We start from the raw sequence: 25,650 nt of genomic DNA on the forward strand, positions 1-25,650 counted from the left end.
CCTGCTGAATTACAAGAGGAACATTTACGGGAAGCGCAGCAGGTGATGTGTACGGGGAGGCGCCGTGTGTGTACAGGTACAGGAGCCGCATGGCGGCTTCACTGCGGTAACGCGATGGACCAGTCATGTAATATATTCCACTGCAAGGCCTGTCCCGATGTGTGCACAGTGTTCTTCTGCGGTTTGTTGTATGCAGGACCTGGGGTGTTGTGCAGCCTCAGCTCATAGGGCCTCATTCACACATCTGCAGTGTTGTCGGCAGCTGTGGCCAGTATCCCGGATGTGACCCCTCCTCAGGCATTATTCTCACATTCCGTGCACACTCCTACAGACAGACATCACAGACACATTCTTTATGCTTTCAAGTTATACAGATTTGTATTTACTTCTATTTAAAAATCTTCAAACTTCCAGGACTTATCAGTTGCTGTATGTGCTGCAGGAAGTAGTGTATTCTTTCCAGTCTGACACAGTGCTCTCTGCTGCCACCTCTGTCCATGTCAGGAACTGTCCAGAGCAGGAGAGGTTTTGCTGCTGCTGCTCTGGACATACAGCAGCTGATACGTACTGGAAGACTGGAGATTTTTAAATAGAAGTAAATTACAAAGCACTGGCTACATATATGCAGTTTGTCTCATTGGTTTTCCTTAGCTCTGCTGATCAGTGGGACCCCAGCGGTCACAGCAGCTCTCACCAAATTGCTTATGAGTTGGGAATACCCCTTTAAAAATTTTTGCCACCTAAGGGCTAGTTCACTATTGGCACCTGATCGCCCAGCAACCCTCTATGCCGCCACCTGCAGCTGTTCTCCTCTATGCCGCCACCTGCAGCCGTTCTCTATACCGCCACCTCCAGCCGTTCTCTATGCCGCCACCTGCAGCCGTTCTCTATACCGCCACCTGCAGCCGTTCTCTATGCCGCCACCTGCAGCCGTTCTCTATGCCGCCACCTGCAGCCGTTCTCCTCTATGCCGCCGCCTGTAGCCGTTCTCTATACCGCCACCTGCAGCCGTTCTCCTCTATGCCGCCACCTGCAGCTGTTCTCTATGCCGCCGCCTGCAGCCGTTCTCCTCTATGCCGCCGCCTGCAGCCGTTCTCCTCTATGCCGCCACCTGCAGCCGTTCTCCTCTATGCCGCCGCCTGCAGCCGTTCTCCTCTATGCCGCCACCTGCAGCCGTTCTCCTCTATGCCGCCACCTGCAGCCGTTCTCCTCTATGCCGCCACCTGCAGCCGTTCTCCTCTATGCCGCCACCTGCAGCCGTTCTCTATGCCGCCACCTGCAGCCGTTCTCCTCTATGCCGCCACCTGCAGCCGTTCTCTATGCCGCCACCCGCAGCCGTTCTCCTCTATGTCGCCACCCGCAGCCGTTCTCCTCTGTGCCGCCACCTGCAGCCATTCTCCTCTATGCCGCCACCCGCAGCCATTCTCCTCTGTGCCGCCACCTGCAGCCATTCTCCTCTATGCCGCCACCTGCAGCCATTCTCTATGCCGCCACCTGCAGCCGTTCTCCTCTATGCCGCCACCTGCAGCCGTTCTCCTCTATGCTGCCACCTGCAGCCGTTCTCCTCTATGCCACCACCTGCAGCCGTTCTCCTCTATGCCACCACCTCCAGCCGTTCTCTATGCCGCCACCTGCAGCCGTTCTCCTCTATGCCACCACCTCCAGCCGTTCTCTATGCCGCCACCTGCAGCCGTTCTCTATGCCGCCACCTGCAGCCGTTCTCCTCTATGCCACCACCTGCAGCCGTTCTCTATGCTGCCACCTGCAGCCGTTCTCCTCTATGCCGCCACCTCCAGCCGTTCTCTATGCCGCCACCTGCAGCCGTTCTCTATGCCGCCACCTGCAGCCGTTCTCCTCTATGCCACCACCTGCAGCCGTTCTCTATGCTGCCACCTGCAGCCGTTCTCCTCTATGCCGCCACCTCCAGCCGTTCTCTATGCCGCCACCTGCAGCCGTTCTCCTCTATGCCGCCACCCTCAGCCGTTCTCCTCTATGCCGCCACCTGCAGCCGTTCTCTATGCCGCCACCTCCAGCCATTCTCCTCTATGTCGCCACCCGCAGCCGTTCTCCTCTGTGCCGCCACCTGCAGCCGTTCTCCTCTATGCCGCCACCCGCAGCCATTCTCCTCTGTGCCGCCACCTCCAGCCATTCTCCTCTATGCCGCCACCTGCAGCCATTCTCCTCTATGCCGCCACCTGCAGCCGTTCTCCTCTATGCCGCCACCTGCAGCCGTTCTCTATGCCGCCACCTGCAGCCGTTCTCCTCTATGCCGCCACCTGCAGCCGTTCTCTATGCCGCCACCCGCAGCCGTTCTCCTCTATGCCGCCACCTCCAGCCGTTCTCCTCTATGCCGCCACCTGCAGCCGTTCTCCTCTATGCCGCCACCTCCAGCCGTTCTCCTCTATGCCGCCACCTCCAGCCGTTCTCTATGCCGCCACCTCCAGCCGTTCTGCTTTATGCCGCCGCCTGCAGCCGTTCTTCTATATGCCGCCACCTGCAGCCGTTCTGCTCGATGCCGCCACCTGCAGCCGTTCTCTATGCCGCCACCTGCAGCCGTTCTCTATGCCGCCACCTGCAGCCGTTCTGCTCTATGCCGCCACCTGCAGCCGTTCTCTATGCCGCCACCTGCAGCCGTTCTTCTCTATGCCGCCACCTGCAGCCGTTCTCCTCTATGCTGCCACCTGCAGCCGTTCTCTATGCCGCCACCTGCAGCCGTTCTTCTCTATGCCGCCACATGCAGCCGTTCTCCTCTATGCCGCCATCCCCAGCCGTTCTCCTCTATGCCGCCACCTGCAGCCGTTCTCTATGCCGCCACCTGCAGCCGTTCTCCTCTATGCCGCCACCTGCAGCCGTTCTCCTCTATGCCGCCACCTCCATCCATTCTCCTCTATGCCGCCACCCGCAGCCGTTCTCCTCTATGCCGCCATCCCCAGCCGTTCTCCTCTATGCCGCCACCTCCAGCCGTTCTCTATGCCGCCACCTCCAGGCGTTCTCTATGCCGCCACCTGCAGCCGTTCTCCTCTATGCCGCCACCCACAGCCGTTCTCCTCTATGCCGCCACCTGCAGCCGTTCTCCTCTATGCCGCCACCCGCAGCCATTCTCCTCTGTGGCGCCACCTCCAGCCATTCTCCTCTATGCCGCCACCTGCAGCCGTTCTCCTCTATGCCGCCACCTGCAGCCGTTCTCTATGCCGCCACCTGCAGCCGCTCTCCTCTATGCCGCCACCTGCAGCCGTTCTCTATGCCGCCACCTGCAGCCGTTCTCCTCTATGCCGCCACCCGCAGCCGTTCTCCTCTATGCCGCCACCCGCAGCCGTTCTCCTCTATGCCACCACCTCCAGCCGTTCTCCTCTATGCCGCCACCTCCAGCCGTTCTGCTTTATGCCGTCGCCTGCAGCCATTCTTCTCTATGCCGCCACCTGCAGCCGTTCTCCTCTATGGCGCCACCTGCAGCTGTTCTCCTCTATGCCGCCACCTGCAGCCGTTCTCCTCTTTGCCGCCACCTGCAGCCGTTCTGCTCTATGCCGCCACCTGCAGCCGTTCTCCTCTTTGCCGCCACCTGCAGCCGTTCTCTATGCCGCCACCTGCAGCCGTTCTGCTCTATGCCGCCACCTGCAGCCGTTCTCTATGCCGCCACCTGCAGCCGTTCTTCTCTATGCCGCCACATGCAGCCGTTCTCTATGCCGCCACCTGCAGCCGTTCTCCTCTATGCCGCCACCTGCAGCCGTTCTCCTCTATGCCGACCACCTGCAGCCGTTCTCCTCTATGCCGCCACCTGCAGCCGTTCTCTATGCCGCCACCTGCAGCCGTTCTTCTCTATGCCGCCACATGCAGCCGTTCTCTATGCCGCCACCTGCAGCCGTTCTCCTCTATGCCGCCACCTGCAGCCGTTCTCCTCTATGCCGCCACCTGCAGCCGTTCTCCTCTATGCCGCCACCTGCAGCCGTTCTCCTCTATGCCGCCACCCGCAGCCGTTCTCCTCTATGCTGCCACCTGCAGCCGTTCTCCTCTATGCTGCCACCTCCATCCATTCTCCTCTATGCCGCCATCCCCAGCCGTTCTCTATGCCGCCACCTGCAGCCATTCTCCTCTATGCCGCCACCCGCAGCCATTCTCCTCTGTGCCGCCACCTCCAGCCATTCTCCTCTATGCCGCCACCTGCAGCCGTTATCCTCTGTGCCGCCACCTGCAGCCGTTATCCTCTGTGCCGCCACCTGCAGCCGTTCTCCTCTGTGCCGCCACCTGCAGCCGTTCTCCTCTATGCCGCCACCTGCAGCCATTCTCCTCTGTGCCGCCACCTCCAGCCATTCTCCTCTATGCCGCCACCTGCAGCCGTTATCCTCTGTGCCGCCACCTGCAGCCGTTATCCTCTGTGCCGCCACCTGCAGCCGTTCTCCTCTATGCCGCCACCTGCAGCCGTTCTCCTCTGTGCCGCCACCTCCAGCCATTCTCCTCTGTGCCGCCACCTGCAGCCGTTATCCTCTGTGCCGCCACCTGCAGCCGTTCTCCTCTATGCCGCCACCCGCAGCCGTTCTCCTCTATGCTGCCACCTGCAGCCGTTATCCTCTATGCTGCCACCTGCAGCCATTCTCCTCTATGCCGCCGCTGGCATGATGTCATCTGTGATTCAGCCGCTGAGAGCAGATGCCAGGGATGAGCTGTGAAGCAGCAGACAATGGCCGGGCTCCCACCTCCATTGTCTCCAGGGAGTCAGGCTCTTGGTCTGGACACGTCGCTGAGTCTTCGAGGGCTTTAATGTTTTCTGCCGATGTATAAGATGTTGTTGTGTAGAGACAAGTAACATTACAGCAGCAGCATGAAAGAAGATAAAGTAAGAGGATATAGAGATGTAAGGGGACACCTGCCATGATGGGGGTTGTAGTTGGGCATCTGCTACTAAACCAAACAATATTGGATCTGTATGGAGACCCGGCCAAGATCAGAGAGTGCGACTGTGTCAGGATTCTTCTCCCAGGACAAATTGTGCATAAATGTTTTAGGCCTTATTCACACCTTCAGTAAAGTTGTCCGTTTTTCCGGATCCGTAATCACAGTTTAGCTTAGAGTGCATTGATTTCTATTAGGCTATTCGCACAGTCCGTGTTCATATTGATCCGTAATCCGTTCCATAAAAAAAAGGACATGCTCTAGTGCGGATTGTGATGGCGGTACGGATTACCAATAGAAGTCTATGGGATCCGTTTTTTTTACGGACGTCATGGATGTCACATTCTTGATGTCCGTAAAAAACATGGATCAAATATATGCAAACTGGTACTATTCACACTTTACGGAAATGGATTCGGAAACGGATTGATGAATTTACAGGGACCACGGAGTAAAAATAGCGGGAGGTTTTGTGGTCCAGAAAAATTACTGAACGTGTGAATGAGGCCTTACCCTCAAGAAATAACCAGAAGTTACCATGTCTCCGACAGACAGCCAATGATGTTCTATAGAAAGCCCCAACAGTGCCATCCAGAACCTGCCCCCAACAGTGCTATCCAGAGCCTGACCCCAACAGTGCCATCCAGAGACTGCCCCCAACAGTGCCATCCAGAGACTGCCCCCAACAGTGCCATCCAGAGACTGCCCCCAACAGTGCCATCCAGAGCCTGCCCCCAACAGTGCCAACCAGAACCTGCCCCCAACAGTGCCATCCAGAACCTGCCCCCAACAGTGCTATCCAGAGCCTGACCCCAACAGTGCCATCCAGAGCCTGACCCCAACAGTGCCATCCAGAGCCTGACCCCAACAGTGCCATCCAGAGCCTGCCCCCAACAGTGCCATCCAGAGCCTGCCCCCAACAGTGCCATCCAGAACCTGCCCCCAACAGTGCTATCCAGAGCCTGACCCCAACAGTGCCATCCAGAGCCTGCCCCCAACAGTGCCATCCAGAGCCTGCCCCCAACAGTGCTATCCAGAGCCTGCCCCCAACAGTGCCATCCAGAACCTGCCCCCAACAGTGCTATCCAGAGCCTGCCCCCAACAGTGCCATCCAGAGCCTGCCCCCAACAGTGCCATCCAGAGCCTGCCCCCAACAGTGCTATCCAGAGCCTGACCCCAACAGTGCCATCCAGAGCCTGCCCCCAACAGTGCCATCCAGAGCCTGACCCCAACAGTGCCATCCAGAGCCTGACCCCAACAGTGCCATCCAGAGCCTGACCCCAACAGTGCCATCCAGAACCTGCCCCCTACAGTGCCATCCAGAGCCTTCCCCCAACAGTGCCATCCAGAGCCTGCCCCCAACAGTGCCATCCAGAGCCTGCCCCCAACAGTGCCATCCAGAGCCTGCCCCCAACAGTGCCATCCAGAACCTGCCCCCAACAGTGCCATTCAGAGCCTTCCCCCAACAGTGCCATCCAGAGCCTGCCCCCAACAGTGCCATCCAGAGCCTGCCCCCAACAGTGCCATCCAGAGCCTTCCCCCAACAGTGCCATCCAGAGCCTTCCCCCAACAGTGCCATCCAGAGCCTGCCCCCAACAGTGCCATCCAGAGCCTGCCCCCAACAGTGCCATCCAGAGCCTTCCCCCAACAGTGCCATCCAGAGCCTGCCCCCAACAGTGCTATCCAGAGCCTGACCCCAACAGTGCCATCCAGAACCTGACCCCAACAGTGCCATCCAGAGCCTGACCCCAACAGTTCCATCCAGAGCCTGCCCCCAACAGTGCCATCTAGAGCCTGCCCCCAACAGTGCCATCCAGAGCCTGCCCCCAACAGTGCCATCCAGAGCCTGCCCCCAACAGTGCCATCCAGAGCCTGCCCCCAATAAGCTTTGCCTTCCAGAATGTACCTTCATATACAATGCCATCCCAAGAGTGTCAGTTGTATTCAGTTGAGATTTCTGGAGCTCCATTCTTGAGATTGTGGGGGCCCCAGCAGTAGAACCTCCCTATCCTATGCATCCTGAGGATAAGACATAACTATCACAGATAGGAGTACCCTTTAAAGGCGTTATCCAGTGCTACAAAAACATGGCCACTTTCTTTCAGAAGTGTTAACTCTTGTCTCCAATTCAGGTGCAGTTTTCAATTAAAGGGACTGTACCATCAGGCCTGGGCTGAAGCACTGGAGGCGGGCTGACCCACCCCCAATGGGAGGAAACCCCTGCCCCTCTATGATACAGCTCCATTGATTCTAATGGAGCAGTGTCATAGAGGGGCGGAGGTTTCCTCCCACTGAGGGCGGATCAGTCCGCCTCCAGTGCTTCAGCCCAGGCCTGATGGTACAGTCCCTTTAAGCTCCATTCACTTCAATGGAACTGAGTTGAAAAACCCCGCCCAAGCTGGACACAAGAGAAAGTGGGCATGTTTTTGTAGCGCTGGATAACCCCTTTAAGGCTAACCTTACTGTGGTGGAGATTTAGCGCATAGGAGAATCATCTGATGTATATACTGATGTGCCCATAGCCAGAAAGATGCCAAAGTGAGTCTGTATAGCCAGGATAGGATAGAGCCGGGATAGGATAGAGCCAGGATAGGATAGAGCCGGGATAGGATAGAGCCAGGATAGGATAGAGCCGGGATAGGATAGAGCCAGGATAGGATAGAGCCGGGATAGGATAGAGTCGGGATAGGATAGAGCCGGGATAGGATAGAGCCAGTATACAATAGAGCCAGAATAGGATAGAGCCGGTATAGAATAGAGCCAGGATAGGATAGAGCCGGGATAGGATAGAGCCGGGATAGGATAGAGCCGGGATAGGATAGAGCAGAGATAGGATAGAGCCAGGATAGGATAGAGCCGGTATAGAATAGAGCCAGGATAGGATAGAGCCAGGATAGGATAGAGCCGGTATAGAATAGAGCCAGGATAGGATAGAGCCAGGATAGGATAGAGCCAGGATAGGATAGAGCCGGTATAGAATAGAGCCAGGATAGGATAGAGCCGGGATAGGATAGAGCCGGGATAGGATAGAGCCAGGATAGGATAGAGCCGGGATAGGATAGAGCCAGGATAGGATACTAGATTCTTAACTGGATGGGAAAACATTTCATCTCCTCTTTATTTTCCATCCATCACCTAGAAGTGGCTGGTGCTCAGCCATATGGCTATCTATGTTGATGGAAGATAAGCTTTTGTTGACCCACGCTCTCAGGCCGGGGGTCTTGTTTTTGGTGTCTATTAAAATTCTTTAAATATTTTGCTTTCTGCTATATTTTTAGAATGTTGTATATCCGTGTAATGTACAGTATACGCTGTATATCCGTGTAATGTACAGTATACGCTGTATATTCGTGTAATGTACAGTATACGCTGTATATCTGTGTAATGTATACGCTGTATATCTGTGTAATTTACATGCTGTATATCTGTGTAATGTATACGCTGTATATCTGTGTAATGTACAGTACATGCTGTATATCTGTGTAATGTACACGCTGTATATCTGTAATATACAGTATATGCTGTATATCTGTGTAATTTACATGCTGTATATCTGTGTAATGTACAGTATATGCTGTATATCTGTGTAATGTATATGCTGTATATCTGCGTAATGTACATGCTGTATATCTGTGTAATTTACATGCTGTATATCTGTGTAATGTACACGCTGTATATCTGTAATATACAGTATATGCTGTATATCTGTGTAATGTACACGCTGTATATCTGTGTGATGTACATGCTGTATATCTGTGTAATGTACACGCTGTATATCTGTGTGATGTACATGCTGTATATCTGTGTAATGTATACGCTGTATATCTGTGTAATGTACAGTACATGCTGTATATAGTACACGTTGTATATATTGTGTAATGTACACGTTGTATATCTGTGTAATGTACACGCTGTATATCTGTGTAATGTACACGTTGTATATCTGTGTAATGTACACGCTGTATATCTGTGTGATGTACATGCTGTATATCTGTGTAATGTATACGCTGTATATCTGTAATGTATATGCTGTATATCTGTGTAATGTACACGCTGGATATCTGTAATGTACACGCTGTATATCTGTGTAATGTACACGCTGTATATCTGTGTGATGTACACGCTGTATATCTGTGTAATGTATACGCTGTATATCTGTAATGTATACGCTGTATCATACTATGGCTGGGTTCACACTATGTATATTTGAGGCTGTATTTGTGAGGCTGTATAGCAACCAAAACCAGGAGTGGATTGAAAACACAGAAAGGCTCTGTTCACATAATGTTGTAATTGAGTGGATGGCCATCATTTAATGGCAAATATTTGCTGTTATTTTAAAACAACGGCTGTGGTATTGAAATAATGGCCGTTATTTACTGTTATATGGCGGCCATCCACTCAATTTCAACATTGTGTGAACAGATCCTTTCTGTGTTTTCAATCCACTCCTGGTTTTGGTTGCTATGAGGACCTGACATGAGGACCAAATACTGCCTGAAATATACTGTGTGTGAACCCAGTAAATCTGTGTAATGTACACGCTGGATATCTGTGTGATGTATACGCTGTATATCTGTGTGATGCATACGCTGTATATCTGTGCAATGTATATGCTGTATATCGTATATAGACACAAAACAAGTCCTAGCAGCACCAAACACAAAAATAAGCGGGTGCTAATCTCACCGTACCGAACGCTGTATATCGTATGCACATTGTATGACACTGGCCGTTCGGTGACCCGGCCGGATGATATTCATTTTGTTTCAATTGAGATGCTGGCGCATCTGTGTGCGCCCGCATCCCAGTTCACCGTTGAACACAATGGAGAGTGTGGCCGTAGCCGCACACTCCATTGTGTGACCTGTCAGGGACGTGCGGACGCTATTCAATGAATACCGACCGCACAGAACTGAAATGTCACTTTCTTGTGCGGCCACTAGCGATCCCGGCCGGAGTGTACACTATGGTGGAGATTTAGTAAACCTGATGTAAAGTGAAACTGGCTCAGTTGCCCCTAGCAACCAATCAGATTCCACTCTTCCTTCCTAACAGACTCTTTGGAAAATGAAAGGTGGAATCTGATTGGTTGCCGGGGGCAACTGAGCCAGTTTCACTTTACACCATGTTTAATAAATCTCCCCCTATAGCTATACACTACGGCCGGGATTCCTTATGTAATGTAAGTTTAGTATTAATCATGGCCATTGCTGCAAATGGGTAACAGCGGCCATGATTAATACCAAACTTACGTCGTGTGAACATGGCCTGTCTGTGTAATTTATATGGGATGGAAAATATAACAAGAGAACTTGTACTTCTCTCTCCTGTTGGATCCGCTTCTGGTTTGGGCCTACAGACCGACATGTTATTCCAGCAGAAAGTCTGTATTTGTCTGTGTCATTAGATCTTTGATGCAGCAGAATATATATCATCCAGTATAACCCAGGCTTTTCTTTCTGGAATTGCCGACAGAACTACGGACGTCTGAATGATGCCTTAAGGGGTACTCCGGGCGGGAGAGCTTTTTTCACTATGGCCGGGGAGGGGGTGGATAAAAGCAATGATGTCCACTTGCCTCCCTAGTTCCTGTGCTGGGGCCCGCATCACGCTGCTTCAGTCTCCTGTTCTCCGGCCACTTCCTGCTCTGAGACGGGGCTTAAAACATCACGTCTCAAACCAGCAAGCTGATGGAGGCCCCAGCATTCGGCATATGAATACCAGTAGCTGAAGCTTGATGCAGCTTATGGCTATGGTCACATGTAGTATGAGACCGACCGTTCCGTAACAGAAAGGATCATCCCAGCCGGTACTGCAGGTACTGCATCCGTGCTCGCCGGCATCAGAACTCCCCACAGCACACAATGGAGCATGCGGCTGGAGCCGCTCACTCCATTGTGTAACAAAGGCCGTGATTTCTGCATAACTTACATAGTGTAAACATAGCCTATGGCCTATACATGTTTTCCCGAACTCTCTAGGGCTGCATCCTACTTCTTCAGCCACCAGTATTCAAATGGAGCATGCTTGAGTTGCGCTCATCTCTATCACCTACTATACCACTGCACTCCTGGACTCTTATAATAGACTTTATCTCTTCAGCCACATCTGTGCCTGGATAAAGAGGGCCAGGCCTGTTAGGAGGGGAGGTATCGAGAAGCCTGGTGGTGGTTGGGGGTCAGATAGGGACAATGTAATCCTGTAGTTCATAATAAGGGTGGGTTCAGACTGAGGAATTCTCGCGGAAAATGTCCGCGGAATTCCGTCAGCTGTCCGCCCGCACGGGCACGCGCTTTTTCGCCGGCTCCATAGACACCATTCTATGGGCCGGCGTATTCCGTGATCCGCTGAAAGGAGTGACATGACACTTCTTTCAGCGTATAGGCGTATAAAGGCGCCCAGATGTGCGTGCGTGCGGGCGGACAGCTGACGGAATTCCGCTGACATTTTCCGCGAGAATTCCTCAGTCTGAACCCACCCTTAAGCAGCATCCAGGAGAGCAGACTATGGACTGGTGTATGGACAGGGATCACATGACTGTATGGATAGAACAATGACGCTATAGGAATAATCATAGTGAGTTAGTATATGTGCTTCTATAGTGCTTCAAAGTACTTTACAAAAAAGTATAGAGTAAGAGTAAAGTGCAGCCATCTACTTTGTAGATTACATGAATCCTTAAAGGGGAAACTCCGCATAGCCTTAGTTTACAACCTTCCCCAGGTTCTTGCCCATGTTGCTGACGCTGCACATCCTTTCTCTCCGTATTACCCTCTTGCTCCTCTACCTGCGTGCAGTAGTCTTTGCAGTGCGCGGTCATCCAATGGACACTGGACATGGGGCCTCTACCTGTCATGAGAACATAGGTGGTGAGTCCCGTGTGAATGGACGGTGGTGTGCACTTGTGGAGGGGTGACAGATGTTATGTGAGCACCAGCCCCTTTAAGCCATGTGTGCTGGAGGATCAGACGCTGCAGATTACAGCTATTCACAGCGCTCTCAGGGTGTGCTCCCAGCCCAGGTCTCAGCAGATTACTTTGTGCCAAAAATGCTAAAGTTTCCCATTAGAGCAGATTAGCAAATTCTCTTTTTTCTAACAGATATATGAAAGTCTAGTTTCTTTTAAAGTGCTTCGGAATATGTTGGCGCTATAGAAATACAATTACAGTGCTACCATGGTTTAAGAGTAACTTGGATTGAGAGCTCACAGTTTTTCAAAATTGTAACTTGGTGTAAGAGTATTGCTTTGGTTTATAAGCTCCCTATACTGGGTGGGAGGGGGAGTGGGGGAGGGGCTTGGTCTGCATAGCGGAGTCTACAGCCCTGTGCTCTGACCCAGGAAGTCTTACCTTCCACATCCTAGCAGATCCATTTGAGACTGGGGCCTACATCAGGGGACAGGACTGTGGGGGTAATCTCTTCATAGCTGTAACCCCTCTCTCCCCGGACAGAGAGTGCTGCATGTATATGCCCACATGTCCTGCTCATTCCTCCATGCTCCCTGCAGTCTCTATCAGCCCTTGTGTTTCCCATCCTATCCTTACTGCTATACTGTGACTGCACTCACACTCAGCTATACACTGCTGCTATAATGTGCCTGCACTTACACTCAGCCATACACACTGCTGCTATAATGTGCCTGCACTCACACTCAGCTATACACACTGCTGCTATATTGTGCCTGCACTCACACTCAGCTATACACACTGCTGCTATATTGTGCCTGCACTCACACTGCTGTATAGAAAAGTTTCTGTCATTGTCCTCCTGCACAGCTCTGTGATTCTCACTTCCTGATTGGTCCAGGATGAACCCCCCCCCCCCTTCCCCATTGCTGTCATGTGACCACACAGATGTCTGACAGCAGCCCTACTTCTCTATTCTAGCCTGTTGTACTACACTACTGCATTATGGGGATCTGCAGCTCCATCCTGTATCTACAGACTGCTGCTGTATTTTCAGGTTTATGCAGTTACTATACATTATACTCCACATGCTGATTGCTATACTGTATGGTAACATATAATATTACATAATCAGCTGTTTTTAAATGTTTGTTTCATTTGTTTTATATTTTATTCAGAATACCAAATCATTATTTTTGGGGTGGGGAGCCGATTTTCTGCATTTCAATGACTTCTTATTACTACCCTCTAATACAGTGAATTATGAGCATAATTTGTTCCGGGACCGTGCTTGTAATCCAAATCTCTATTAAAGGAGAAGTCCGGCGAAAATTGTTATTAAAGTATTGTATTGCCCCCCAAAAGTTATACAAATCACCAATATACACTTATTACGGGAAATGCTTATACAGTGCTTTTTCCCTGCACTTACTACTGCATCAAGGCTTTACTTCCTGGATAAAATGGTGATGTCACTTCCTGGATAACATGGTGATGTCACTTCCTGGATAACATGGTGATGTCACTTCCTGGATAACCTGGTGATGTCACGACCCGACTCCCAGAGCTGTGCGGGCTGTGGTTGCTGGAGAGGATGATGGCAGGGGGACACAGGGCACTGGAGGTACACTGAGCATCCCTCTGCCATCATCCTCTCCAGTCGGGTCGTGACATCACCAGGTTATCCAGGAAGTGACACTGAAAGCTGTGACGTAGGTGCACTTAATGCTCTGTTTAACCCTATCAGCAAACAGAGACTGAACTAAATCCCACGGTCATGTACCATAAACAAGAAATGCAACGATAAATGCCCTTCTCATTAGAAATTATGACGTAGGTGCACTAAATACTCTATTTTGCCCAATCAGCAAACAGATAATAGCCATTCATGGTTGTAAACTGAGGGGAAAAAATGTAATAATGCAAAAGATGGCTCAGCCGAGCCTCTTACTCCTTCCCCTTAGGACTGGTGTCCGGCCTCCATTGGGGCTGCAGTGGTGTACCGCGGGGTGTTGAGGATACCTTTCCTCAACACCCCGCGGTACACCACTGCAGCCCCAATGGAGGCCGGACACCAGTCCTAAGGGGAAGGAGTAAGAGGCTCGGCTGAGCCATCTTTTGCATTATTACATTTTTTCTCCTCAGTTTACAACCATGAATGGCTATTATCTGTTTGCTGATTGGGCAAAATAGAGTATTTAGTGCACCTACGTCATAATTTCTAATGAGAAGGGCATTTATCGTTGCATTTCTTGTTTATGGTACATGACCGTGGGATTTAGTTCAGTCTCTGTTTGCTGATAGGGTTAAACAGAGCATTAAGTGCACCTACGTCACAGCTTTCAGTGAGAACTGTATTCATATATTTATGCTTTCTCTGTTTATGTTATGTGACCGTGGGTTTTAGGATCAGTGCACTTTAACCCCTGATGATCCGTGGATACACACCACGGGGAAACGCGTCGGGTATGGGTATTTAATATACTTTTTGTGTGTAACGATATTGAAATTTAGTATCAGTTAGTATATGACTGTTACTTTTATTACATCAGTTTGTGAATAATAACTATTTTGTGGGTGGTTGTCGCCTGAAATATGTGGATCGGATGATCCAGGCGACTGTTATCTAGTAGTCACCGATAGGTGCAATTTGGAAGTAAATGTGGTTTATGTGGCGTTTTTAGCATTTTAGCCGAATTAATAAATGTGAAGTTTTAGAAGTGTGATACGCCTCTGTGATTTAGTTATCCAGGAAGTGACATCACCATGTTATCCAGGAAGTGACATCACCACGTTATCCAGGAAGTGACATCGCCATGTTTATCCAGGAAGTGACATCGCCATGTTTATCCAGGAAGTGACATCGCCATGTTTATCCAGGAAGTGAAGCCTTGGTGCAGTAGTAAGTGCATGGAAAAACCACTTTATGTGCATTTCCCGTAATAAGTGTGTATTGGGGATTTGTATAACTTTTGGGGGGCAATACAATACTTTAATAAAAATTTTCGCCGGACTTCTCCTTTAATAGAGATTTGGATTACAAGCACGGTCCCGGAACGAATTATGCTCATAATTCACTGTATTAGAGGGTACTCTGGTGATTTTTTTTCTTTCATATCAGCTGCTGTCAGAAAGTTATATAGATTTGTAATTTACTTCTGTATATAAATCTCTAGTCTTCCAGTACTTATCAACTGCTGCATGTCCTGTAGGAAGTGGTGTATTCTCTCCAGTAGCAGCAGCAAATCCCCATAGAAAACCTCTCCTGCTCTGGACAGTTCCTGACATGGACAGAGGTGGCAGCAGAGAGCACTGTGTAAGAGTGGAGAGAATACACCACTTCCTGCAGGACATACAGCAGCTGATAAGTACTGAAAGACTGGAGATTTTTTGTATATAAGTAAATTACAAATCAATATAACTTTCTGACACCAGCTTACTTAAAAGAAAAAAAAATTTGCCAGTGTACCTCTTTAACAGCATTGTTTTTCTTCTCTCTATTTTAGTCATCTTATGAGAATACGAGAAGAAAAGTGTGAAGAATGATGGTCTTGTTGCCATATGAAAGGTATGAAGCCGTCATTTCAGAGGGAAAGACGTGCTGTATTTTAAATTTCAAGTGTATTTTTGGGTGGCAGGTGCGTTTTATTGTAAAGTCAAGCCCAAGATTGTCTATAAGGAAATAAGAGACTGGTTGTGGCGGCCGGGGCAGACAATACACCCACTTACATGACTTTCCTGTTATTCAGAGTGAAAGCATCGCACACTTCTATAGCTCCAAGAAGTCCTCTCGCTGCTGACGCTTGTTATTTGCTAGCACTTACCACCCTGACTGGAGAGGACCCTTACACAGCTGTCATATACACCCCGGGGCCATCATCATGGGATTACAGCAGGAGAATATGGCTGAATTACAGAGCCTACAGTGCCGTCTATTACCCTGTAATTACACATTTTATGGCTACCTGGAAGCTTCATACAGCCAGTTGTCCTGCAGCAGGTGTTCTCAGACAGTAGACTTTACTATATATATATATATATATATATATATATATATATATATATATATAATATTTTACTATATATATATATGTGTGTATGTGTTATTTTGCTATATACAGTGGTGCCTTGGATTAGGAGCATAATTCGTTCAGGGGCCGCGCTTGTAATCCAAATCCACTCTTTTACCCAAAGCAAATTTTCCCATACGAAATCACTAAATTGGTTCCACACTTTTTTATTCAGAATTACATGTAAAACTAATAAATCAAACAATGAGAAACAGCTGAATATGTGATATTATAAGTTACTGTACAGTATAGCAATCAGCATGTGGAGTATAATGTATAGTATATATATAATGTATAACTGGAGTATAATGTATAGTATATATATATATATATATATATATATATATATATATATAATGTATAGTAACTGCATAAACCGTAAAAACAGAACAGCAGCAGTTTGTAGATACAGGATGGAGCTGCAGGTGCCCATAATGCAGTAGTGTAGTACAACAGGCTAGAATAGAGAAACAGGGCTGCTGTCAGACGTCTGTGTTGTCACATGACAGCAATGGGGAAGGGGGGGGGGGGGGTGCAGCATGGACCAATCAGGAAGTGAGAATCACAGAGCTGTGCAGGAGGACAGTAACAGAAACTTTTCTATGCAAAAGAGTGTATAGCTGAGTGTAAGTGCAGACACATTATAGCAGCAGTGTGTATAGCTGTGTAAGTGCAGACACATTATAGCAGCAGTGTGTATAGCTGTGTAAGTGCAGACACATCATAGCAGCAGTGTGTATAGCTGTGTAAGTGCAGACACATTATAGCAGCAGTGTGTATAGCTGTGTAAGTGCAGGCACATTATAGCAGCAGTGTGTATAGCTGAGTGTAAGTGCAGACACATTATAGCAGCAGTGTGTATAGCTGTGTAAGTGCAGGCACATTATAGCAGCAGTGTGTATAGCTGAGTGTAAGTGCAGACACATTATAGCAGCAGTGTGTATAGCTGTGTAAGTGCAGGCACATTATAGCAGCAGTGTGTATAGCTGAGTGTACGTGCAGACACATTATAGCAGCAGTGTGTATAGCTATGATTTGAAAGGTGAGGGAGACTTCCTGGGTCATAGTACAGGGCTGTAGACCACACTATGTACAGGTGGTTGCAGTGATGGTTCTCCCCACACAAATGGGGAATCATGGCAGTATTACCGGTGTGGTGTGGGGGCTTGTACACTTGGATCAGAATGTATACCAAGGGCTCATTCCCATGTTCTTTAAAAGGGTGGGTTCATACTGAGGAATTCTCGCGAATAATGTCCGCGGAATTCCGCAGTATGTCCGTGTGCCTTTCTGCCGGCTCTATAGACACCATTCTATGGGCCGGCGTATTCCGCTATCTGCCGAAAGAAGTGACAGGGTGAAGCCCTAGGACTCTATCCCTGCCCGGCATGATGTATTAATATGATGCCGGGAGTGGGGAGAGCATTTGAATACCCCTTCGGAGGTTGGAAATAAGCCCTGAATCATAATGTTAGTTTAGATTGTGCTGAGAAGCTGTGGATCAGTGTATAGCATGTGAATGTGCGGCCATGCCTTTTTGTTTTATTCTACTTTTAGAATTGGAAGACCAGGAAGTAAAACATCCTTCCTAGTAAAGTCCAGCACATTCTTGTCTGCAACGTATAAAAAAGGGGCGTACCCCAACCAGTAGCTCAGGAGTGGTGGCTTTGGGCCCTTGCATGTCTTTCTCGAGGTGTTTGTTACTAATAGTAGTTGGCTCTTGATGGGTTTTTTTTTTAGGTTTTTGGTCATACTATAGCTATAATTTTCATAGTCCTAGTGAATTTCTTTAAAATACCCAAAGTATGGCATGGAGAGATGGAAACCTTGAAATGCGCTGTCCCGGCAGATGGCGCTTACTCATTTCTTAGACCAGATTAGGGAATGGGCCGCTGGTTCCAGTATTGTTCATTCAGTGCTATAAACCACTCTGGTAGTTCATCAAGCTGCCCTTTCATCCCTAAGCAGGAGGTTTACGTCTGGCCTGGATCTGATCCTCCTCACATGGATTCTTACAGAATGATTAGAATCCGGAGTTGCTCCCCTGCTGGGGGTGAAGTCAGGACTCTTTGGCCCTGGACAGCTTAGGAATTCAGCGTGGAGGTCACGGATCACCGCTTGTAGGAATGTACCCAGCTGATCAATTCTCTGGGTCCATCTGAAGTTTGGAGAAACAGGAACAGTTTAACTTTATGAAGTGCCGTAAACTTGCTGCAGCTGGTCCGGCTGTCCACCTGCCACTCCGAGGGTGCGAGGGCGCGGCACCGGATTATTTTCCTGGAATAGAAGAATCTGTCCTCTTCCTTAGTTGGTTTGTCCCCTTTTTATTCCCAGTCCTGAGCACTGCTGTGTGACAGGTTCTTATCTTACTGGTGGAATAACAATCGGACTATTATAGGGTATAGTGCACCTTACTGATGCACCTGCTGTGATACTGCGGAGAGGGAGCCTCATGCATGTCCGCTATAAATGCACACAACTTGATTTTTTTGGGACATTATCAGTGTTTCCTATGTTGGGCTAAGTTCACACAGTGTTTAACCCCTAGACGACCCAGGACGTAGAGTTATGTCATGGAAGTCTGTCACCAGACGACCCTGGACGTAACTCTACGTCCTGGGTGTTTCTCCGGCTATGAAGCGCGCTCCGGAGCGGAGCGCGCTTCATAGCAGGTGGGGGCCGGCTGCAATCAGCAGCCGGGACCTCACCGGTAATGACACGCTGCAGCGATCGCGCTGACGCGTGTCATTAACCCCTTAAGGGCTGCGGCGTTTAAGTGTAAGCGACAGGGGGAGTCCCCTGTCAGGTCCCGATCGTTAAAACGGTCCGCCGGAGGTCTCTCACCTGCCTCCGTGCAGTCTGATCAGCGATCTGCTACACTGAACCTGCACAGTGTTATCAGTGATCGCCGATAACACTGATCAATGCTATGCCTATGGCATAGCAGTGATCAGTGTAAAAATCAAAGTAATGTATGTAAAAGTCCCCCAAAGGGACTTCAAATGTGTAAAAAAAAAAAGTTAAAAACACCAATACACTACCCCAAAACCCCTCCCCCAATAAAAGTTGAAATCACCCCCCTTTCCCATTATATAAATAAAACATATAAAAATATATATGCATATAATATACCGTAGCGTGCGTAATTGTCTGATCTATTAAAGTATAACAAGCGTCATTGCGAACGTAAAATGGCGTAGACGAAAAGAGGGAAAAAAGTGCGCGGATTACCCATTTTATGTTACATTATATATATATAATAAAATTCATAAAAAGTGATCAAAACGTCCGATCTTCACAAATATGGTATTAATAAAAACTAGAGATCATGGTGGAAAAAATGACGCCCCATACAGCCCCATAGGGGAAAAAAAACCGTTATAAGCGTCACAATAGGCCCATTTTATTATTAACTAATTGCCAAAAAAAAAAAAAAGGATTTCATAAAAAAATATATATATATAATATTATAGAATCTGTGTAACCTGCATGCGGTTGTGTTCGGACTGACCTATAGAATAATAGTATAATGTGGCTTTTACCATATAGTGCATTACGTAGACACAGGAACCCCCCAAACGTTACCATATTGCATTCTTTTTTACAATTTCACCAATTTATATCTTTATAAATAATATAGTTGGGATTCCGTCATACATGTTACGGTTATGGTATGGTACATGTTATGGTAAAATTAAGACGCCATTACACAGTACAACTATTCCTGTAACAAACAATCCATTACATGGCCTTGTAGATAGAAAACTGAAAGTGCTGGAGCTCTTAGAAGGGGAGGAGGGAAAAACGAAAGCGCAATGATCAAAATTTGCACGGTCCACTGGGTCATTTTGGGCCTGGTCCTCAAAGGGTTAAAGGGGATGTCCAGCGCTACAAAAACATGGCCACTTTCTTCCAGAGACAGCCCCACTCTTGTCTCCAGCTTGGGCGGTTGCTCAGTTCCATTGAAGTGTATGGAGCTTAATTGCACACCGCACCTGAACTGGAGACAAGTCGTGTTGTCTCTGAAAGAAAGTGGCCATGCTTTTGTAGCGCTGGATAATCCCTTTAACAAGGTCCATTGCATAGCAACTGACGCTGTTAAACTGCTGGCCGCCGGGCTGCATTCAACACGTTCTTACAACCAATACCTCTGTGTCGGCTACAGGACTGTTCTTTTTTCTTACAATTGGCGTGCGGGCACCATCGGGTGTGCCCGCAAATCAATTAGCCATTCACTCCAATGTAAAGTGTGGCCGCCGGCCAACTTTACATTGTGTGAACAGCTATTATTTCTGGTGGACAGTGTCCTGAAATAATAGGCAGGTACATTATTTTAATGCCCGTTCTTTAGATATGCGAACACAGCGGGTGGCATTGCATTGACTTTAACGCAATACCGCCCCTGCAGTAAAGAACGGACGCAGATTCCATTGCAATCAGCATCTCTTCTTTACTGATCATTACTGCCTGATCATTTCGGCCGGGATCACCCCTATGTTTGTCTCATTCATGAACGGATCTCTCCATATTAAATGTACAGATAAACAAACTGATGGCACAAGTTAAATTTTTTTTATGGTTCGTTTGCATTTTGGATTTAAAGAACTGACATTTGTCCGTCCGTTTGCTTGAGTCGGCTTCTGTTTGCATGTCCGTTTATATTTCTTCCTGGTTTCTCACCTCTTCTGCACATGCTCAGTAAAAAAAAACTGATGGCGACAGATAACTTGCAAACGGTCGTGAACTTAACACCTTCTGTTTAGATCCCTCATCATAGTTTAGGCCATGTTCACATGGCGTAAGAGACCAGCCATTATACAGCAGTACCGGCCGGATGATCTTTCGGGCCGCAGAGTTCTGATGCGGGCGCATCAGCGCGCACCTGCACATCAGCGCGCACCACAGCACACTATGAAGCGAGCGGCCGGAGCCACGCACTTCATAGTGTGCACTGACTCAGCTTAACTATTGCAATTGTCAGAATTCCAGCATAAGTTTCAGCAAAAAGCTGTCTTACTTTACTTGTACTACATTTGGTATGTGTTTTAGACACTTGTCAGAAAAGGGGTGTGACCTCAGTAAAAAGGGGGCGTGGCTTAACATGTGACACTACGTGGCAGAAATGCTGAAGAATTCTGGCACAAAATTGTTGCGCACTTAAAAGTGAATGTACAGTACAATCAGTACATTATTGTTGCACTTTTTTTTACATTAAAGTGTCACTGTCGTTTAAAAAATGTTTTTTGCAGAAATCAATAGTACAGGCAATTTTAAGAAACTTTGTAAATTGGGTTTATTAGCCTAAAAATGTATTTTTATCATGAAAAAGCAGTTTAAAGCCCCCCCCCACCCCGTCTTCATGGTTGTCTATGGAACCAGCCTGCCTCTGCTCCCCTGCCCTCCGTCTCCCCCCAGCCTCTCCCCCTGACCCCCAGTGTCTCTCTTCTGCCCCCCAGCCTGCCTCTGCTCCCCCTGCCCTCCGGCTGCCACCGGCCGCTCCGTCTTCCCCCCCCCAGCCTCTGTCTCTTTCCTGCCCCCCAGCTTCTCTCCTGATCCCCTGCCCCCCTACTGCACCCCAGCCTCTCCCCTGCCCACCAGCCTCTCCCCCTGCACCCCCCAGGTTCTCCCCCTGACCCCCAGCCTCTTCGCCTGACCCCCCAGCCTCTTTCCCTGACCCCCCCAGCCTCTTCCCCTGACCCCCAGCCTGACCCCCAGCCTCTTCCCCTGACCCTCAGCCTCTCCTCCTGACCCCCAGCCTGACCCCCCAGCCTCTTCCCCTGACCCCCCAGCCTCTCCTCCTGACCCCCAGCCTCTCCCCCTGAACCCCAGCTTCTCCCCTGCTCCCCCTGACCCCCAGTGTCTCTCTTCTGCCCCCCAGCCTGCCTCTGCTCCCCCTGCCCTCCGGCTGCCACCGGCCGCTCTGTCTTCCCCCCCCCAGCCTCTGTCTCTTTCCTGCCCCCCAGCTTCTCTCCTGATCCCCAGCTGCTCCCCTGCCCCCCTACTGCACCCCAGCCTCTCCCCTGCCCACCAGCCTCTCCCCCTGCACCCCCCAGGTTCTCGCCCTGACCCCCAGCCTCTCCCCCTGCTTTTCCCCTGCCCCCCAGATGCTCCCCCTGCCCCCAGCTTCTCCCCTGTCAACCCAGCTTCTCCTTCCCCCATCTTCTCACCCTGCCACCCCATCTGCCCCCCATCTTCTCCCCTGCCACTCCCCCTGTCACTGCAGCTGTTTCCCCTATCACCCCCAGCTGCCTCCCTTCCCCAGTCACCCCCAGCTGCCCACCTGCAGACTAGTTGTGGTCGGAGAAGTCTTCATGATGCTGCACCAGATGCAGAAGAAAGCAAAAAGTGAGCGACGACAATCGGAGAAGACGTCACCGGTGAGTCATTAGTAACTGCACTGTAATCACTTCTATAGTGTGCAGAACCTGTGTACCATTGGGGTCTAAATGGGTCAGTGCATTGTTTGCGGTAGTGTACTGACACAGCCCCGTGGACACTACAGTACACTAGTGCAAACTTTTAAACTGGAACCCAACTACAACAGCTGCAGGCACTACAACTCCCAGCATATCCTGAGGGCTGCAGACTGTCAGTACATGCTGGGAGTTGTAGTTGGGTCCTATACACTGGATGATTTGTGGGAGATCAGAGTACATAGATCTGGGGGGGGGGGGGGGGGCTCAGTGCAGGGAAGTGACCCCAGAACAGCACTAATAGGGGATAGAACAAAAACATCTCCACCTATATCTTAGTGATGTTCCGGGGTCACTTCCCTGCACTGAGCCCCCACAGATCTATGTATTCTTATATGCCACAACGCATCCAGTGTATAATGCACCTAGGACCCAACTACAACAGCTGCAGGCACTACAACTCCCAGCATGTACTTACAGTCTGCAGCCCTCAGCATATGCTGGGAGTTGTAGTACAATAGTAGAATCCTCTGATAACTGCTGCTGTAGACAGATGTGTTGCTGGACCTTCAGGGCTGATGGTTGTCACCCACAGATTGCAGCCACCAGGAGACTCTGCACACAGTGATTTACAGTGTCCACTCAGAGACTACAACTCCCAGCATACCCTGAATAAATGGAGGGGGTCCTGAGAGTTTTAGTTCGACTGAAAATGTTATTCCCAAGGGATTTGTCACAGATACAGATGAATCCAGGAGAGGAGCGGGTCAGCATGTCGTGTTTCACTGGTTCTATATTGGTGGCCCCAAGGATCATTTCCTCTGGTGGGCCCTAGGTACCCAAGTCCGACACTGGACAGAAGTGGTCCCGAACTAAGACATTTCCAGCCTCCTTCCTACCTCCATCACGTGTGTTTGATGAGAAGAGCGGGCGGCACCCAAGTGCCAGGGTATATACCATGCATGTAACCTGCCAGTGCCGGGGGGGGGTGCCTCAGCATGCAAAGTGCCTAGGGCAGCATGAACCCTAAATACAGGCCTGCTCTTCGGCCCTGTGTAATGGAGCCTTAGGGCGGCATCAGATCTGGATTGCTGTAACCGTGAACCTGATCTGAAGGATAACATTCCATTCACGGCCAGTACATAACTGCAGGGTATAAAATCCCTTTAAGAAAATGGGATGGAAGGCAGGTCTGAGCAGGTGCGGGGAGCAAAAGCTGAGAAATGTGCATCCAGTAAAGGGGGGGAAACCTAAATCCAGGTGTAAGGGCATCAATAAGCTCCTGTGATAACACCGAGACAATCTTACACAGGGGTGTACGGCCATTCCTGGTCACATTGTCAGGTTATAAAGGGCCGTGAAGAAACTTGTACAGCCGTATAATTTCAGACCTCTATAGTATTTCAGAAGTATACGCAGAAAATGACTGACAGGTCCAGTTTCCACTTCTTGGACTCCTGTTATGCGCAAGAAACAATGTGCAAAATCGCTCTCACACCACTTCGGAAAAGGGATGTCCGTGTTTTATTCCATCTCAGAGTCTTAGACTGGGGATGTATCCTTCTTCCCAGTATTCCCAGTGGATAAGGAATGGCCTGTAAGTCTCCACTCTCCGTGTGACAGACATTATTTTAAAGGTAACTAGTATCCCATTAACCCACGTTGATAGGCCTCTCACTAGCAGCCAACACCCGACTCTGTGCTGAAGAAGGGCAACAACCCCGAAACAGCTGCCTGCAGATGGAAAGTCTTTCTAGGGCTTCTCAGCTCCAGTCCTCATGGCCACCAGCAGGTCAGGTTTGAATATTTCCTTAGTATTTAACAGGGGATGTATCTATACTCATATACTATGCATCAGGTGTTATCACAGCTGTCCTTTGTGTGGGATATCCTCAAAACAGGACCTGTAGGTGAGGCCTGAGGACTGGGATTGAGAAGCACTGACTTAGATCCCCAGTCACTAAGACTACTAGATGGAGTGAAACACTTGAAGGAACATCTCTTAGTCTAAGTGGTGTGAGAGCTATTTTGTTTATCCTTTCTTCCCAGAATTCCAAGTGGAGCTATACGTCTCTACATGACGGACTCTCCTAAAGGAGAACTAGTATCCCTTAGACTTCTATTATTGAAAGACTGAGGTCCCCTCCCCCTTGTTCTGCCTAGCATATTACGGTTGGATACATGCCTATCCACCTCTCCACCTCTCCTCTCCACCCTGGTGTGACAAACAGCAGTCAGAGACCCCCTATCTCCTAATATATGGGGGTCCCTAATGTACTTACCTATCTCTGTTACTGCACGCCGCTCCTCTCTAGCATGAAGATGTATGGGAGCTAAATCCAGGCACAAAAATATGTCTTTGCCCATGTGGTCAGGAACCACACAGAATAGCAAGGCGGGCAGAATAAAGTCTAAAGGGGTACTCCGTGACACAAGTCAACTTGTGTCAGAATGTTGTATAGATTTTTAAATTACTTTGATTTAAAATTCTCTAGTCTTCCAGTACTTATCAGCTGCTGTATGTCCTGCAGGAAGTGGTGTATTCTTTTCAGTCTGACACAGTGCTCTCTGCTGCCACCTCTGTCCATGTCAGGAACTGTCCAGAGCAGCAGCAAATCCCCATAGAAAACCTCTCCTGCTCTGGACAGTTTGAGCTGGTGCGTTCAATGCCCCAGGAGTAATGTTTCTGGTAAAGCTGCTATGGGGAAGTGATACTAAATGCTTTAAGTGGATATCATGTAAGGAAAAGATCAGATTGCGATATATAATAGGGTTAGTACGGAGAATGCAGAAGAATGCTGTAACGCATGATTGCCCCATTTATAAGGTTTTCCCACACCGTCATAGGTAATGGAGGCCTGTGTCTGCTCACTCTATTAATTGACATATTTTCTCACCATTGTGTTGTTCAGGGATCTGGCTGTGTTCAGTAGCGGTGCCCCTCCATATATTTTGTGGTGTGTAGCATCATATACATAGAAAATATGACATTTAGATATATCAGTCAAGGGTATTGATAAGTGTATATACATTTATGCCCACATGTATGTGTAATGCACACGTATCATGTATGTGTAGTGCTCATGTATGTGTAGTGCTCATGTATGTGTAGTGCTCCTGTATGTGTAGTGGTCACATATCATGTATGTGTAGTGCTCATGTATGTGTAGTGGTCACATATCAGGTATGTGTAGTGCTCATGGATGTGTTGTGGTCACATATCAGGTATGTGTAGTGCTCATGTATGTGTAGTGCTCCTGTATGTGTAGTGGTCACATATCATGTATGTGTAGTGCTCATGTATGTGTAGTGGTCACATATCAGGTATGTGTAGTGCTCATGGATGTGTAGTGGTCACATATCAGGTATGTG

At 49.1% G+C, this 25,650-nt stretch overlaps 1 long non-coding RNA gene across 1 annotated transcript; it reads left to right on the plus strand.

The window, feature by feature from the left end:
* Positions 1-30: 30 nt before the first annotated feature.
* On the plus strand, positions 31-18,413 carry LOC138768026 (uncharacterized). The gene is made up of 3 exons (XR_011358916.1): positions 31-76; positions 15,302-15,363; positions 17,834-18,413. It is a non-coding gene; the product is annotated as an uncharacterized lncRNA (long non-coding RNA).
* The last annotated feature ends 7,237 nt before the right edge of the window (positions 18,414-25,650 follow it).

This window comes from Dendropsophus ebraccatus, chromosome 11 (genome assembly GCF_027789765.1).
Source record: "Dendropsophus ebraccatus isolate aDenEbr1 chromosome 11, aDenEbr1.pat, whole genome shotgun sequence".
NCBI lineage: Eukaryota > Metazoa > Chordata > Amphibia > Anura > Hylidae > Dendropsophus > Dendropsophus ebraccatus.